At 61.0% G+C, this 12827-nt stretch overlaps 1 long non-coding RNA gene across 1 annotated transcript; it reads left to right on the forward strand.

Moving 5' to 3' along the window:
- Window positions 1-5204: 5204 nt before the first annotated feature.
- LOC136301234 (uncharacterized) lies at window positions 5205-8487 on the forward strand. Its single transcript, XR_010723817.1, has 3 exons — window positions 5205-5282; window positions 5432-5527; window positions 8140-8487. It is a non-coding gene; the product is annotated as an uncharacterized lncRNA (long non-coding RNA).
- The last annotated feature ends 4340 nt before the right edge of the window (window positions 8488-12827 follow it).

Genomic DNA, 12827 nt, shown 5'->3' on the forward strand with positions numbered 1-12827 from the left:
TTTTCCTCTCCTCGCTCCTTGGGACGTTGCCAGCGACGCTGCTGGGGCCGGAAAATGCCAGATAAGCAGAGCTTTGGGGCTGGGCAGGCGCCTGAGGGCTGATTATCGCATCACCTGTCTGCCCGATGGCAGGAGAGCTCTGAGGGCCCTACGGGATCTCCTCTGCCCCGCAGCCAGGCCTTTTGGAATTCTTGGTTTACTGGCTGAGCTTTTCCAGGGAAAACCAGCCCCTGGCTGCAGAGAATCCTGCTCTGGCTCCCTGGGCTGCCGGGGACATGGCCTGGGCACACCCCGCTGAGGGTGGGGCTGCACCAACGGTGAAAAGCAGCTGCTGGAGGGCAAAAATAAGGATTCCCACAGTGGCTGTGGGGACAGGGAGTGGGAAGAGGTGCCCCGGTCAGAGCTGGGGCAGGAAGATCATCATGGAGCGAGGACTCAGCTCACGGGGACTGTGCCCACCGGGCTGGCACCGAGGGGGCTGCCTCCCTCCCCGGTGGGCCCACAGAGAGAGTCCTGAGTGGGGGTGGAGGTCCCACCACCAGGTTTAATTCTTGGGGTGAATTCTGGGGGTGAATGTGGCTGTTTGGTGTCCCTGACTCTGGGGGACCCCACTGAGCCGTGCTGCTGGTGGCTGCCCTTGTGCACAGCCAGGGTGAGCTGTGGCCAGGTTCAGGGTGAGCCCTGTGCCTCTGCCCACCCCCTCACATCGATCTGGGTTGCTCCTGCCTGTTCCTCCCCACCAGTTCAGATTCAGCATCCCCCAGGATTCACCTGGGAGAACTCCTGCAGTCACAAACCCCATCTCAACCCTTCCTCCCTGCAAACCACTTCCTTTCCACCTCCAGGGTGTTGCACAACACCTCTGTGCTCTGGCTGCAGAAAACCAGCTGGGAAAGCGGCGCTGAGCCGCCAATTCCCAGGCAATTCCTCGGTGTGAACCACCTCTGCCACAGGCAGCTCTTTCTGTGCTGCATTGATGCAGAATTTCCAGCTGGAAACCAGAATTCCTCCAATAACGGCTCTGACAGGGCTCCTGCTGCTCCCATTGAGCGGCAAAAGGTGTGGGAAATGAATTGTGTGGGACTGTGAGTGCAGAGTTTGTGGGGACTGGGGGCACTGGGGACTCCCCGCGTCTGCCAAAAGCTGCTGGAGAGGGTTGGGAATATGGAAATATTCCAGGGATAATGGAAAGGACCAGCTCTGTATGGGAATGGCCAGTGTGGACATCAAGGAATGATGGTGGGAAGGAAACGTCCACAGGAGCGCTGTAAATCCTGCGTGCAGCCAGCCCGTGCTGCCGCAGAGCCTTGGGGATGTGGAATCAACAATTCCCCAGCTGCCTGTGCCGCCCTGGCTTTGTGATCACCGCTGCTGGTGTGAAATGTTCCCAGCTCCTTTCACCAGCTCCTCCTTTCAGCAGCTCCTTTGGCTGATGGGCAAATAAATTAAAAAAAAAAAAAAAAAAAAAAAAAAGGAAAAAAAAAAGAAAAAAAAAAAGGAAATCTCTTTGCTGGTGGAAAATGTGCGGCAGCTGCGGGGATGGAGCCGCTGGATTCGGGATCCTCGTGGCGTTTCGGAACGCGCTTGGTGGTGTCTGAATCTGTGCTGGGGATGGGAAAAGGGCTGGGAAAAGGGAGCTGTGCTCAGCTGTGCATCCCCAGCCCCGCTGAGCTGGCAGCCCGGGGTGAGAACACCCTTCCCGTGGGCTGCGCGGCTCCCGGCGCTGCCGCAGGAAGGGAACGGGAGGGCGCAGCTGGAAGGTGGGAGAATCTCGGCTCGGAGCAGCCAGGATGACGCGGCACTTTTCGTTGAGGGGTTTTGAGGGTAAAAAACAAAAAACCAAGCCCATTCTGCACCCGAGCAGCTCCCGCGGCAAGGCTGAGCCGGGGGAAAGTCAGAGCTGAGCTCCAGCAGCGGGACCCCAGAGCAGCTCTGTGCCGTGTCGCTGCAGCCACAGGGACGCTGTGGGGGAATCGTGCCCTGCCCGAGGCTGCACTCCTGGGAAAACACCCCCGGGAACGCGCCCGAGGGGCCGAGGGAGGAGCGGTGTTTGCCCTGGCAGGGTGACACGGCGGTGACAGGAGTGGCAGGAACACAACTGCCGGGACGGAGGAAGTTTTATCTCCTCCACTTGACCCTTGGCCGCTGCAGGAGCTTCCCCGAGCCTTCCCCTCGCTCCCACCTTCCGTGCTGGCGGGGTTCTCGGGGCTCGGCCCTGGCAGAGGTGGGAATGTGGCGAGGATTGAGCCGCTGTTGGTTGTGGGGAGGCATCACCTCTGTTCTCCCCCCTCTCCCAGCTGTGCCTGTGTCCCCCTCCCAGTGCTGTCCCCTCTGTGCTGTCCCCCAGCCCTGTCCCAGCCCTGTCAGTGCCCCAGGGCTGTGCCTTAGGGCACTTTGTGTCCCTTGTGTCCTTTTGAGCCGCTCGCTGCCACCAGGGGCCACCCCAATGGCCACCCGGGCTCCCAGCCAGCCCGCCCTGCTCCAGCTCCTCAAGGGGTCACAGAAACCCAGAGTGGAGGAGCTGGGGGCGGCTGAGGGGTGCAGCAGCCCAGGGGAGCCCCCAAACTGGGAGCACTGGGAGGATGCCCGGGGCAAAAGCCACCTGGCCACTTGGGCTCCCCCCTCAGCATCAAGGGCTCCGTGGAGCTCAACACCGGCCACCGGGACCTGCTGGGGCCCGGGGACAGTCACACAGCCCAGCAGGCAGCAGGCAGCCGGGGACGCAGCCAGGAGGGCACGGCCACGCCGGGATATTCCGGAAGAAAAGCTCTGCGGGTGTAAGAGTCGGGCCGGGGGTGACACGGGGCACAGCTGGCCGCAGTGTCCCCGTGCGGGGAGAGCGTCCCCTCCCCCGGCTCTGGAGGGACAGGGAGGAGCCTGCTGGGCTGCAGCTCGTCTCCAGCAGTCGGGGTTTGCAGGAGGCTGCTCGGTTGGATGTTATAAAATCCGCTTTTTTTCCCCTGACTTCCTTAACCTGAGCCCGATGTTTCCCCGCCTGGGCCATCCTGTCCCCACCTCTGCCTGTGCAGTCCCCACCTCCCCAAAAGTGCCTGGGGGGGGGGGCTCCTGGGGGCTGTGGAATCTTCCAGAGCCCCCAGTCCTGGCCCTTGGCAGCCTGTGGCCTCTCCAGGCAGGGGGTGGCACGGTGCCCAGCTGTGCCCTCGCTGCTGGAGGGGCAGGACGGACACTCCGGCCTCCCCCTGACCCCCCCGGCTGTGGTGTTCCCGCAGGGATGGGCTCCCAGCAGCTCCGGGTGACGGGGAAGGTGCCGCCAGCCCCGAGCTGATGCTCCCCGGGGATTCTGACGCTGAATGGGAGAAGCAGCAGCTCCTGGAAGGTGAGAGGAGCGCTCAGGGAAATCCCACCACACCCTTGAGGGCTCCAGGGCTGCCTGGTGGTTGTGGGGAGGACATGGAAAACACCCCGGAGGGGGGGTGGGAGGAAATCACCCTCCAAAATCACCGTCCAGCCTGCCTGGAACGGGTCCCTTGGCTTTGGAATGGGATCGATCCTCTCCCAGCCACTCCTGAGAGAAATTCAGTTCCCACACGAGGGAGGGGAGGTGACAGCTCAGGGGAGTCACTGGGGGGTTTTTTGGGCTCGTTTTGATCAGCAGGTGAAGGTGCAGGGCCCCCCAAAGCAGAGATGTCCCCGGGAAAGAGGCTCTGGAACACGAGCAGGCGGCAAAGGGCTTCAGATGAGGTTGGTGAGAGGATGAGGAGAGCGGGGGATGCCCAGTGTCCCTTGGAAAAAACGTGAGGATGGAGAACCATGAAAAAAAACTGATCCTAACTCTGCCCTGCCAGGGGCTGTGGCCTCCCAGGGGTGTCCCGGGTGTTCTTCCATCCCTCCATGGCACTTCCCAGCCAAGGAGGGAGCAATCTCAGGATGCCACTGGTCAAAAATGGGCAACACTTCGGGACTGCTTGCCCCAGTTTGCCATGGGTGCCAGGGGACATCTGCTCCGTGCCACGGAGCATTCCAGGAGCTCTGGGTGATAAAATGGCACAGCAGGGCCGGGGGCAGAGGGAAAGGATTTTGTTCCCAGCTCAGCTGCTGGTATCGGTTACATCAGAACCGAGCTGTTGTACAGAGACACTTTGTCAGCACTGACATCATCTCTTCCCGAGTTTGGTTTGGTTTTTTTTTTTTTTTTTCCACTGCAGACTCCTGCCCTGGGAAGTGTGATGGGAAGAGGAATCGCTTCTGAGTGGGGCTGCTGATGGCCCTGCAAACCCCTGGGATGTGCTGCCGGTCAGGAGGTGAGCCAGGACAGAAATAAACTCCCAGGGGGCAGGGTTAGGCAGGATTTTAGTAGAAATCCTGTGAGGGTGGGCAGGCCCTGGCACAGAGCAGCTGTGGCTGCCCCTGGATCCCTGGAAGTGCCCAAGGCCAGGTTGGAGCAGCCTGGGACGGTGGAAGGTGTCCCTGCCCAGGCAGGGGTGGCACTGGGTGAGCTTTAAGGTCCATTCCAAGCCATCCGAGCGTTCCGTGGTTCTGAATCTCCTCGGAGCACCAGGTGGCACTCTCCGACTTCCCACCGAGCCGAGCTGAGCCGGGCTAACCCGGCTGGGAGACGCAGACACAGCCAGCCCCCGCTGGCTCGGGGCTACGGGGACCAGGGGACAGCGGGGACAGCACGAGGGGACAGCGAGGGGCCGGCTCTGCACGGGGCAAAGGGGTTTTCCAGGGGATTTTTGGGTGGGTGGATTCGCCTCCTGCACCCTCAGCAAATCCCAGAATCGCAAAAACCCCACCCAGCAAACCCCTGCTGTTTGTCAGGTTTATCCCAGAGTTTCCTCCCGGTTCCCTCCGGGGGTCCCGAGGGGGACAGGACACCTTTCCCGTGGTGTCACCTATGTCCCCGCACCGGAGTTGTCACCCTGTGCTGGCTCTGGGCTCTGCAGGAGTGCAGAACACGAGGCTTCGGGCAAAGCAAAGCGCTCCTCACACGCAGCAGATTTATCAAATTGATTTAAAACCCCACCAGATCCAGGCCTGGTTCCTGCAACAGCTCCTGGAGCCTGTTGGGCGTTAATCACGCCGTGTTTGGGAGTCCAGAGCAGCCAGCTCGTGTTTCCCAGGCGTTGGAAGAGCTGCCAGGCTGTTTAGGACAAAATTCCTTACAAATCCACCTTTGATAATCTGCTGTACAAACACGGGCAGGCGGGGGAGGCTGTGGGAGGGCTCAAAAATCCACTCAGGTAGGAAATCCGAGCTGGGGGCGAGTCCTGAGGCTCAGCAGCCTGGAAAAGGCTCTCAGATCCTCGGGATGCAGCACGGTGAGTGCAGAGGAAGGAGGTTTGGAAGGTCCTGCAGGTCTGTGGGGATGTGGCCGAGCAGCCCCTCAGGGTCTGGGGGGATTCCGGCTGGGAATGCCACTCCAGGGTGCTTTTCCTCACCCTGATGGGTCTCTCTCTCCCCTCCCGAGGTTTCCTGAGGGAGGATGGAACAGCAGAAGCTTTTGGCTGCTCGGGGAGAAGCTGGGCACAGCTGGGAGCATGTGGAGCCTCTGGAGAGGGCTGAGGTGAGTCTGGAAGGGAGAAACACCTCTGGAGCTGTGACCTGGGACATCTGCCTGGGCACTGTGTTGTCACCACGGTGTGCCCTGGTCACAGCTGCATTTCTGCCTCTTCCACCGACTCATCACCTGGGCCAATGTGCTGAAAATCGCAGCGTCAGGCCCATAAATCCCTGTCAGAAAAGCTGGGGCCTCCTGCAGACAAACCCAGCCCGTTTCAGTCGAGGGGTTTTATGGAACGAGCCCAGTTTGGAGCCTCCCCTGTGAGGAGGTTGGTTCAGCACTCCCTGCCTCAGTTTCCCCCTGTCCTGTGGGGGGTTGCACAGCAGATCCTCCCCTCCAAAGCACCTCATGGGGCAGTGCAGGATTTGTAAGCGCCTCTAAATTTCAGTCTGACGGGGGGCTTTGGGCAGGATCAGCCACTGGCTGCGGAAACGCTCCACGGCCGCGGGGAATTCCCGAGCCTGGCTGCCCTCAGCCACCAGCCCGCAGGCAGGGACAGCCCGGGAGAGAGGAAAAAGCGATTTCCTTCTCTCCGAGCACAGGAAGAGCCCGCCTGGAGGTGGGGAGGGGGCTCTGGGGGCACCTCGGCTCCCGGCTTCTCGCTCCTGCCAGCACCTGGCGCCTTCTCGTGTCCCCAGTGGCCGCATCCAGGGCCGGGAAGCTCCCCAATAACACCGGGAAGCGGAGCCCGAGATCTCCGGGAGCTTCACCGGGTGTTTCTCCCCCCGTGCCCCCTCCCGGCCCGGCAGTGCGTGGGCAGGGCAGGCTGGCAGAGCTTTGGAAAACATCCAGGAGTTCTTCTCTGCGTGATCCCTCCACCCCCGAGCCGCACAGAGGCTCCTTTCAGCCGCGGGGTGTCTGTGGCGAACAGATCCCCATTGACAGAGGAAAGCCGGGACGCGCCTGGCGCGGCTCCCGGAGCCGGGAATCGCCGGGGTCCGGCTTGTCCCGGGCACCCAAAGGGGCTGGGGGCCGGCGGGGAGCCAGGAGCTGCAGCCCTGGGGGGCCCGGGGTGCCCCGTGCCCGCTGCGGGGCCGGCGTGCGGCACAGGGCAGCCCCGGGAGCGCTGCCGGGGTGGCAGTGGGTGACAAGGGGTGGCAGTGGGTGGTGGTGGCAGTGGGTGACAGTGAGTGGCAATGAGTAACACTGGGCGACAGTGGGTGGCAGTGGGTGACGGTGACAGTGGATGGCAGTGGGTGACAGTGAGTGGCAATGGGTAGCAATGGGTGACAGTGGGTGGCAGTGGGTGACAGTGGGTGGCAGTGGATTGCAATGGGTGACAGTGGGTGACAGTGGGTGGCAGTGGGTGACAGTGGGTGGCACTGGGTGGCAGTGGATGGCAATGGATGGCAGTGGGTGACAGTGGGTGGCACTGGGTGGCAGTGGATGGCAATGGGTGACAGTGGGTGACAGTGGGTGGCAGTGGGTGACAGTGGGTGGCACTGGGTGGCAGTGGATTGCAATGGGTGACAGTGGGTGGCAGTGGGTGACAGTGGGTGGCACTGGGTGGCAGTGGATGGCAATGGGTGACAGTGGGTGACAGTGGGTGGCAGTGGATGGCAATGGGTGGCAGTGGGTGGCAGTGGGTGACAGTGGGTGACAGTGGGTGGCACTGGGTGGCAGTGGATGGCAATGGGTGACAGTGGGTGACAGTGGGTGGCAGTGGGTGACAGTGGATGGCAGTGGGTGACAGTGGGTGGCACTGGGTGGCAGTGGATGGCAATGGGTGACAGTGGGTGACAGTGGGTGGCAGTGGGTGACAGTGGATGGCAATGGGTGACAGTGGGTGGCACTGGGTGGCAGTGGATTGCAATGGGTGACAGTGGGTGACAGTGGGTGGCAGTGGGTGACAGTGGATGGCAGTGGGTGACAGTGAGTGGCAATGGGTAGCAATGGGTGACAGTGGGTGGCAGTGGGTGACAGTGGGTGGCACTGGGTGGCAGTGGATGGCAATGGGTGACAGTGGGTGACAGTGGGTGGCAGTGGGTGACAGTGGGTGGCACTGGGTGGCAGTGGATGGCAATGGGTGACAGTGGGTGACAGTGGGTGGCAGTGGGTGACAGTGGGTGGCACTGGGTGGCAGTGGATGGCAATGGGTGACAGTGGGTGACAGTGGGTGGCAGTGGGTGACAGTGGGTGGCACTGGGTGGCAGTGGATGGCAATGGGTGACAGTGGGTGACAGTGGGTGGCACTGGGTGGCAGTGGATGGCAATGGGTGACAGTGGGTGACAGTGGGTGACAGTGGGTGACAGTGGGTGGCAGTGGGTGACAGTCGGTGGCACTGGGTGGCAGTGGATTGCAATGGGTGACAGTGGGTGGCAGTGGGTGACAGTGGGTGGCAGTGGGTGACAGTGGGTGGCACTGGGTGGCAGTGGATGGCAATGGGTGACAGTGGGTGACAGTGGGTGGCAGTGGGTGACAGTGGGTGGCACTGGGTGGCAGTGGATGGCAATGGGTGACAGTGGGTGACAGTGGGTGACAGTGGGTGACAGTGGGTGGCAGTGGGTGGCAATGGGTGACAGTGGGTGGCAGTGGGTGACAGTGGGTGGCAGGGCTGGGGGCACGGTGCCACTCGGTGCTGCTGAGGCACGTCCCTCCCTCCGTCCCTCCCCAGATCCAGCCCCGGGGGAGGCGGGGAGCGGCTCCCGACGTCGCAGCCCGCCCGGAGCCGGGATCGTTGCTCCTGCCCGGCTCCCCACCCCTGGCCCGGCCGGGATCCAGCCCGGCCCCCGCTGCTCCTCAGCTCCAGCTCCGGCCTCTCCTTTTCCCTCGGCTTAATGAAAACAGCACGTTTTCCTTTTTGCTCTCCCCTTTCCCATTCCTGGGGAAGGACCCTTCAGTCTCCTCCAGCCACAGCCTGGTTTAGGTTGGAATATATTTTTAAATTTTTTTTTTTTTTGAGATGAAGCATTTAGTGTGACTAAAACGTTCTCACTTCTCCCTCTTGATTATTCCCTTTTCTTTATTAAACAGCTCTGTGTTGAATTATTTTTCCTCCTTTCCCAACCCTTCCTCCCTCCAGCTTTTTTATTATTTATTCTCTGCGCCTTCCAAGGGCTTTTATTCATTAATTTCATGGTGAGAAGAGGCCTCTGTCCCCTCCCACGCTGCAGAAGGATCTGCGGGATCAGCTTGGCTGGGGGTGATCTCCATCCTGTGGGGTTAAAGCCTTACAGAGCTGTGTGACAGGGGTTGGTTCCTGTCCCTGGAGAAGCCCCGGAAGTGTCCGGGGTTAGGTTGGACAGGTTTGGAGCAACCTGGGATAGTGGAAGGGGATAGAACAAGTCGGTTTTTAGTGTCCCTCCCCGTCCAAACCTTTTTGAGACGCCCCTTCCCTTTCCCTGGGGTGCAGAAGGAGCGTCCCGTGCCCAAATCCTCAGCCCAGGCGTGCCCTGCCCGGGCCGGGCAGCGCCGGCCGCTGGAAGCGGTGACCTCAGAGCATTCCCAGCGCCGCGGTCACGGGCCGGAGGAGCTGCTGGCAGCGCGGCTCCTGCTAATCTGGGAATTGTATGCCAGGAAGCGCACACCCAGCCGACCTGCCGGGACAAAGCCTGCGCTCAACGCTCCGGCGCTCCCCGGGCTTCCCCCTGAGCGCCCCAGGGCGGCTTTGCAGCGGTCCCGGCGCCTCGCCTGGTCCCTCCCCGCACCTGCCTGGGGCTTGGGCACCTGTTCCAGGTGTGGGGACAGAGTTCGGTGACGCCGTGAGTTGTTGGATGCTCTCCCAGATCCCTGGGGAGCGGCACAGAACGGGGATGCAGCGCCCTGGGCAGCCTGAAACCAGGGCTGTGAGGGGGATGCCCTCCCCGGTCACCCCCAGGGTGTTTAACCCGGGCCCTGGCAGTGGGAAATCCACTTAGCCATCGTTGTTTTCCTGCCGGGCTGGTTTAGCAGAGCCGTGCTGCCAACAGCCCCTTCCCATGACGCCTCCCCGGGTACCAAAACTCCCCGTCCTTGACACATCCTTAGGAGCCTTGAGCTCCAAATAGACTCCTCCGGCTCTGTGCAAAAACCGCCCGAGATTTCCCGAAGCCGAGGGCTGGAGAGAATGTGGGGATAATTATTATTAGCGCTCAGGCTCTGCCAGGGCGAGTGTCAAACACCACGGAGGTGCGGGGAGGAAAGGTTTGAGCCGGCTGCGGCAGGGCAGCTCCTTGCGGGGTTGAGGGGAGCAGCATCTGCTGAGAGCAGCCTGGGGCCTTTCCGCGGTGTCACCGCGCTGTCTGTCCCCGTGGGAAGCGGGGACGCCTCTGCCGGGCCGTGCCCGGGGACCGCTGTGCCCTCTCTGAGGTCACTTGTCACCCTGGCGCGGCCGCACGTGACGCTGTCACATCCTGCCGGCGGGATTTTGGGGCGGCTGTTTACAAACAGCGCCGTGCCGCGAGAGCAGGGGGAGCTGCTCACGGGCCGTGCCGGATGAAAAAGAAAAACCTCCGCCAGCCTCGCCGCCTCCCCCCGCGCCGATGGAAAACCGGGATCCAGCCGCCGAGGTGGATGGATGCGCTGCTGGGGTGGCTGGAGCCCGTCCCCATCGCCCCGCTCCTCCTCGCTGCATGTTGGGAACGATGAGACAGGAAAGGCTTACAGATATGATTGCCTGGCAAGAGATTCTAAAAACAGAAAACCTGTGAGTGAAATAGAAATGAAAGCGAGTTTTGCGATGTAGGCAGGGCAGGCAGGAAGACGGCGATTGAGTGGAGATGGGTTGGGTGACAGCGGACAAAGGGACACCAAAGGACCCAAGGGAGTAGGTATGATACCACCAAGGCATCAGGGAAAAGGTAGATAAGAAAAGTAGCCTTTAGAGTTTAGAATACAGAGCGATATGGTAATACAGCAGTTCTCACAGGCTGTGTGCAAAGTCTGTAGGTTTTGTATCTCGCGCCGGTTGTCATTGTGTATTAGAATATTCAACACAAAAGGAGATAGAATGGATTGTAACAAGGACCTCTCTCTCTTACACTTGCCTCTTACCTCCTGCCCTTGTTTCACCCCTCTCTCTCTCTTTGGGGCACCCCTCCAGCCCAGGCTGGTGGCTGAAGGCCAGGCCCTTTCCCCCACGACCCTTGCAATAAAAGCACGTGTTCCAAGAGTGTCTCAGGTCTGCAGAGTTTCCTCTCCCTCCCATCTACAGGTGCTCCTACAGCTGCAGCCTTGCCCGGAGCCACCCGGGCTTGTCCTGCTCCTGCTGCACCTCCAGCAGCCCCACAAATCTCGTGGCCTCCTCCATGCACCAACATGGAGGGAAGGAAAGGCCTGGAATAACGTCCAGGCTGAGATTTGCAGGGCTCACGCAGCTGCTGTAAAAGCTGCATTGCAAATGGGAGCCACTCGGATATTCCAGTGATCCGAGCCAGCAGAGGAGAATATTTTAAATGAAATATTCATGGGGATCCTCAGCCTGTGGAAGCGATGGAGCTCTGCTGCTTTCTGTGGACTCACACTAATTTATTTTTTATTATGACCCATTTGTAGGATGATGGGGCCGGGAGGCTCCAGGCGGTCGCCTCCAGATCCCGTTTTTCTTGTTGTTTTTTTTTCAGGTGCTCCAAAAGCACGGAACAGCTCCACAATCTGTGGCCCAAATTCCAAACCGCTAAGGATGTAGCCTGGTATTTCTGACACACCAAACCTGGGCTCTGACACAGGCAGCAGCTCCTCCCTGCCCTGGCAGCTCAGACAGGCCATGGGGTCCCCTCTGTGCTGCTGGCACTGCCCTGGGGCCACACAGTCCTGTTTGTGACACTGGCACTGCCCTGGGGCCACAGGGTCCCCTCCGTGTGACACTGGCACTGCCCTGAGGCACATGGTCCCCTCTGTGCTGCTGGCACTGCCCTGGGGCCACAGGGTCCCCCCTGTGTGACACTGGCACTGCCCTGGGGCCACAGGGTCCCCCCTGTGTGACACTGGCACTGCCCTGGGGCCACAGGGTCCCCCCTGTGTGACACTGGCACTGCCCTGGAGCCACAGGGTCACCCCTGTGTGACACTGGCACTGCCCTGGGGCCACAGGGTCCCCCCTGTGTGACACTGGCACTGCCCTGGGGCCACAGGGTCCCCCCTGTGTGACACTGGCACTGCCTCAGCTGAGGAAGGGACCATCATCAAACCAACAAAGGGCACTCACAGCCCCGGAGCAGATGGGAGAAATATTTGCCAAACAAAGGCTCTATTTTCAAGGCAATCCTCTGACTTTCTGCCTCGAAGACAGGAATGATTCAAGCTCTGGCGCAGGCGGCCGTGGGTAGGAAATTCTCCTGTCATGGGCCGAGCGGTTCTGCCGTGGCTGCAGCGGGAGCTGGGGCTGCTTTTCCAGGCAGATTTCATTGCTGCTTTACATCTGGGAATGGGCTGGATCCCTTTGTAGACTCCAGGTGCACCTATTCCATGCCTGGAAGTGTTCCAGGGGAGGTTGGACAGGGCTCGGAGCAAGCTGGGCTGGTGGAAGGTGTCCCATGGCAGAGGATGGAACTGGGGGATCTTTAAGGTCTGTCCAACCTGTCCTGGAATATTTCCAGGGATGGGCCAGCCCTGGCTGCTGCATCCACACTTCCAGCCCTGCTCAGCTCAGCAAACAGCTTTGGGCTCTGCTGCTGGGATATGAAATACACTGCAATGTCGCCTGTAACTCTTAAATCCCCTCAAAATAAAGCGCTCGTGTGGTTCCCTTTTTTCTCTCCCAGCTGTAAATTCCGCCCGGCTCTGGCTCTTCCCGCTCCTCCCGTGCCTGTCCTGGTTTATGGCACGGTCACAAAGCCATCGATTTACATGCCAAGTCAATAAAGAGTCGCTCCCAGCCCGCGCTGTCCCTCGGTCCCTTGTCCCGGCTGCGGCGAGTGACTCAGACGAACATGACTAAACTCTTCCCTCTCCAGCAAACAGCGATCCGGGGCTCTGTTCAGCGCCTCGCTCCGCGCTGCTGGAGCTGCCGAAAGAACCGCCCTGGCACGGCGTGATTCATCCCCAGGAGGTGACAGGAGGTGACAGGAGGTGATGTCCGGCTGCTCCAGCGCTGCTGCCCCCGGGAGCGCGGCTGGAGCGGGGCACGGCCGGGCCGGCTCCTCCCGCGCTGCCCCGCAGGAGCTGTGCCGGGGACGGGATGGGGCCCCGTGCCTGGAAATCAGATCTCCCAGGCTGGATATTGCCCGTCCTCCCGGGGCTGTTTGGGTTGTTTCCTCCCCAGCGGGGTTTGGACAGGCTGGGAGGGTTTATCCAGCTCTGCTGGGGTTTGCAGCAGCCTGTCCTCGCGCTCCAGCACGATGGGGTGTGCTTGGGAGTCAGGATTTTCCTTACCTGAGTCTGGGTG

Source organism: Chamaea fasciata, unplaced genomic scaffold (genome assembly GCF_029207755.1).
Source record: "Chamaea fasciata isolate MVZ Bird 193981 ecotype frontalis unplaced genomic scaffold, bChaFas1.0.hap1 SCAF_25, whole genome shotgun sequence".
NCBI classification, from domain to species: Eukaryota; Metazoa; Chordata; class Aves; order Passeriformes; family Sylviidae; genus Chamaea; species Chamaea fasciata.